This window comes from Anolis carolinensis, chromosome 1, assembly GCF_035594765.1.
Source record: "Anolis carolinensis isolate JA03-04 chromosome 1, rAnoCar3.1.pri, whole genome shotgun sequence".
Taxonomy (NCBI): Eukaryota; Metazoa; Chordata; class Lepidosauria; order Squamata; family Dactyloidae; genus Anolis; species Anolis carolinensis.
Genome location: NC_085841.1, coordinates 163,974,176 through 163,979,700, shown reverse-complemented (window position 1 = coordinate 163,979,700; position 5,525 = coordinate 163,974,176).

Here is a 5,525-nt window from a genome sequence, read left to right as displayed (position 1 = left end):
TGTTAGCTCCAGCTTCTGCCAACCTAGCAGTTCGAAAACATGCCAATGTGAGTAGATCAATAGGTACCGCTCCAGCGGGAAGGTAACGGCATTCCATGCAGTCATGCCGACCACATAACCTTGGAGGTGTCTATGGACAACGCCTGCTCTTCGGCTTAGAAATGGAGATGAGCACCAACCCTCAGAGTCGGACACGACTGGACTTAATGTCAGGGGAAATCTTTGCCTTTACCTTTTTACATTTGTTTCACTTATTTCCAGATTAATCTGAACATCAACAGGAATAATCTAGTCAGGCTGGCCCCCAATTTTAACTATCCATTGTTTAAACATTGGACCAGGACATTGGGGACTTGAGTTCAAATCCCCACACAACCATGAAACCAACTGAGTGACCACATTTTCTCAGTCTCAGGAAACCTCGAAATAGGGTTGCCTTACAGTTGCCGCAAATCTGAAATTTTATAAACAATGGAGTAAAATACATAGCACAGGGATGTTAACCTTTCCTTATGCTATCCAAAGCATGCATACATGCATACACACACACACACACACACACACAGAGAGCTGGAATTACTTCAAAATGTACCTGTTCCAACTTACAAACAAATTCAGCTTAAGAACAAACCTACAGATCCTATCGTGTTCGTAACTCAGGGATTGCCTGTATATCACTCACACAAATGATATTAAAATACGTTTTTTTTCAAAAGAAGAAAAATCCCAGTAACATGAGTTTCCTTAAATAATGAAATCCAGCTCAGCCTTTCCTGATGTCACACCCTGTAGTTTTGTGTGACCACCCTCCACTGATCTATCCAGTCCTGCCAGTGACCAGGGACAATAAGGACTGTGATTCAAAACATCTAAAAAATGACCAGGTTGATCAAGAAAGGCTGCTGTAGCTAAAAGGCAAAGTGCATGACCCAAGAAAGCAGACAGAAAGTGGCTACAAAGGAACTCTTGGTGTTGCCATATTCTTGGTTCATTCTATTGAGTATTGTTCTTTAGAACAGAAGTATGAAATGATGTATTACAGTTTCACTGACTTTTCTAGGAGTCAACGTGACTCTCTTGGCTCCCAGCCCAGACATTACATAGCACTGTGCTTATTAGAGCTTGACGGATGTGATCATTGAGCCTCTGTTTTGTGCTGGACACTCCACAATTGCTCACCGGAAAAGAACAATGGAATTGCATTTGCCTGGTTGGAGCAATCCAACAGTGGCTAACACATGATTTACCTGGAGGGACTCCCTCCAGTACAACACTGTTAATGGTGGGATAACCACCTCCCATCTCAGCAGTATGATGAGTGCTAATCTGAATTTTAATGGAGCCAGCCACATTGTTGAGGCATATCTCCAAAATAGATGCCACATCTTGGATAACTCTGTTCAGGTTCAGAATTAATCCTATAGCAGATGACCTGCTCTGTGGACTGGTATAATTGCCACCCACTACATTATCATTGAAACATGTTGGATATCATTCATTATACAGTGATGCTATTACTTTTGAGTTGAGCAGGCCCCCTTGCTTCCTAAATTCAGAAAAGTTATTTTTGTGGACGTACATTTTCTAGGTTAAACCACCCAGTATGGGCTCTGGGGATGACAGGTGTTTCTGGGAACTAGAGTCCAAAAAAGTACTTTTTCCAAGCACCTCTCACATTTTTCCTTGAAGATGATTTTCTGTATCTTTGTTCACTGTCACTCTCGTTTCAGTGAGCTGTGATGCTCAACAACACTCTCACTGTGGGGAAGATAGATACTACAAAAACCGTTTTATTTATCCCTGGACAGAACACATAGTGGAAGTTTCACTAGAGCTTGGAAATTTTACTTTTATGGACTATAGTAATGATAAAGAATGTAGTACCCGCCTCTCCCTGTGGTTAGAGGCGGAACACAACATCATCAAAATAAGAGATAAAACACTGTTAAAAGACATACAACAAGATACACTGAGTTAGAATACAAGTTAAATCCCACTAATGAAATGCAGATTAAAAATCACAACTTAAAATTGACTGGATAGGCCTGCTGGAAGAGATGGGTCTTCAATTGTGTCTTAAATTCTGACAGCCGATTTAGCTGCCAAAGCTCTTCCAGCAGGTCATTCCAGTGTCTTCGGGCGGCCAATGAAAAGGTCCTCTGGATGACAGTCACCAGTTGGATTCTGGCTTTTTGGGATAACCACCCCCCAGAGGAGCTAAGCGTTTGGGGCGGATTGTATGGGAGAAGGCGATCCTGTAGGTGATGTGGACCCAAGCCATATAGGCTTGAGAAGTCAAAACCAACAATTTGTGCTCAGATATTATTTCCTGGGCCCCACAACTGGCATGACTAACAGCTATATTAACTTAAGGATTCTGGAAACAATAAGTCCCAAGAAGTGACTTTTCCAACTACTGGTTTTCATGCAGCAACTCTTTTTTCAAGGGATAGTCTAAGACGTTTTACTGCCTGAGGCAATGAATAAGGTGGCATTTTCTCCCCCATTCCACTACTGAGATGAACTGGGACAGTAGTTTAATTCACTTAAACTGCAGTTTAGAACAACAGGTTAGATAAAGAGGGTGGAAAGTAAGCTAGGTAGAACATTTAGTTTCGTCCTCTAGGAAAGTGTGCTATCAGGGAACACAGCAAAAATGTTGAAGGGGCTGCCATCTTAGATGCCGCACAACTGCCAGGTAAAGTGATTGCCTCCCTTTGCCTACTGGTAGGACCTCTATGATTTTGAAGAGCAAAGCCTCAGCCAAAGCCCACCCACGCACCCCAGCATGTTTTATGATTGCTGTGCATATTTGGGGGCGGGCACATAGGGATAATATCTGAAACCAAAAGCAATAAAGGCAGCTAATAGGTGCCCCTCTAGGTGATTACAGAGTTTCATACAAAACAATGAGTGCTATTTTGGTCTGTGTGTAAGTATGTGAATGTACAATGAAATCTATTTTAACCCATTTGCCAAAGTGAAATGTGCAAATATTTAGCACAGGAGAGAGAACTGTTGAAGGGGTGGGAATTCTAGCATCAGAGATCTGTCAAGAGACAGATGTCCCAGTCAGAAATAAATGACATGCATGTGGCTGCTGTCAGAGTTCTACTGCCCCCCCCCCTTTTTTTGGTCACATTCCAGAAATCTATGAGATGAATTGATCAATGTGATCTCTTTTTTTCATGTCAGGAGTGACTTGAGAAGCTGCAAGTCTCTTCTGGTGTGTGAGAATTGGCCGTCTGCAAGGACATTGACAAGAGGATGCACGGATGTTTTGATGTTTTTATCATCCTTGTGGAGGTTTCTCTCATGTCCCCGCATGGAGCTGGAGCTGATACAGGGTGCTCATCCGCACTCTCCCTGAGCTGGATTCAAACCAACAACCTTCAGGTCAGCAACCCAACCTTCAAGTCATCAGTCCTGCCAGCACAAGGGTTTAACCAGGGACTCCTAATGTGACCTGAAAAGAAGTGTGTTTTTATTTTTATTTACAGATGCCATGTTTAACTGTGTTTTAAAAAGGGTTAATATTCCAGTTACTCTGCTCTCATGAGTGGTTGCCATGGAGAAGGGGGCGGAGACAACTGGGTTAGCTGAAGAGAGAGCAGAATTTGGAGGGAGACTCAGTCAATCAGTCTGTGGTCAGAGAACCATAGGGAAGGTTAGTTTTGAGAGTCGGTGCCCTTATGAGGTACCGGGAGACTGATTCTAGTTGAGGGATCAGGGTGGCTCAAGTGTTTGATTTTTGAGTCAATTTTAAAATAAGTTTGGTGACTTATTTTAAGGTAGTCTGTTTCCAGATAAGGAACAGATAGTCTGTGACACAGGGTGACTGCAGGTTTAGGCAGTGGAGAAAGAAGTGACATTTTAGGAAGTTTGAATCACCTCATTCTGTTATTGCAACTGTTAATCTAAGTGCCTCTGAAGAAGTTATTGTAACCATTAAGCTTGTGTCTCAATAAACGTGTTACTGTTCTTTTTAACATCTCAGCTTCTGTCATCTATTTTACCATCATAAGCAAACAAGAAAGAAGAAAAAAACAATTTTAAAAGTCTCCTCTCTAAGTAGCTAGTGGCTACGTATTCCTATAGTGGTGGCAAGAATTGATGATCCCCTTGACATTTGGTGGCAGCATTATAAAACCTCTATAATTTGGTGGCAGCTTTTAAATAAAAACATCTTTAATAACTGGTGGCAGCAGATATAAAATATATATATATATATATAATATAAATATATCCTTGATTTGTCTACTTGTATTGTAAACTGTTTTGGAACATTCCCTGCCTGGTTTTGCGCAAAATTCAAAAGGAGCGTGTTTAAACTTGATGCCCACAAGATGTTCAGCAACATCTGCCATCTCCAGCTGGCAAGACTGGAGGTAGTGCAATGATTCCCTTCTACAATCTATTATTTTAAAGTGGCTTGCTTTAGAGCAGACAGAAGATTCTTTTAAATCCTGATCAAATTGTTGTAGTACATCCTGAGGCTGATAGGTTCACGGATGGTTTTCAGAGAATTTCCTGTGAGATTTCCTGGGGCACAAAGTGAGGAAGATTCAAGTGAGAGAAATTATGGTTCTCTCTGGGAAAATCCTCACTCAGAAAGTGCAGGGCCTCAAGGTCAGTTAGAGAAGCTAGAAACTGCAACATTAGATAAGGAGTTAGGCAAAGAGGTAAGTGATACGGAAGGCTCACAGGGAACAACACCTGGAACTATGGAGGTCAACAAAAGTCTTCATTTACAGATTAGGCAGCTCTGGTCAGAGTACTTATGTGGAAAAGCTGAGGAGAGAATTCATGGGAAAAGAAATGACTTCATGGGTGTTTATTAATTGGCAAGTTGTTTACCTAAGAGTTAGTTCAGGCAATGTAGCATTCAAGAGAGAAGTTAGGCCTGAGTTCCCTGGTTCTTGTTTCAAGTCAAGCTATGGTTTTGGATTTAAGTATTCTGAATGTTTTCTATGTTCTTGTTTTTATATTCTTGCTCAAGTTTTTCTAAGTATACCTTTACTTGTGGATTTACGCTGTGCTTGTGACTTTCTATCAATTCCTGGACTATATGACCTTGGGATTTGCACGAGACATTTGGATTGCTCCCTGGTTATCATTATTGCTAACCCTTTTTTGGATTATACCTCTTCTTTCCTTATTTCTGTTTTTCATATATTTTTACGTGTTTTTACAATAAACTGTTTGCTTATACTTTGGGCTCTTATACTTGTGTGGTGCTGTGGTCATAGGGGTTTCCAAGCCTGGGGTGCAAGATTGATTCATATGATACAATGAGCAAGGATTTGATGCAAATAACAGAAAATGTGAAATTACGCATTTGTCCAAATGGTGCACAATAGTACTCAAAGCAGTTGAATTATGTTGACACATGAAATAGAAAATCTCATATGTATCTGTCCTCCACCCCCCAATAAAAATACAGCAGTACATTAAATAACTTGCAATTTGCTGCCCTATCACAATAACCCATATCTGCTGCCAGAGACAGCCATCTGGTTCTGACA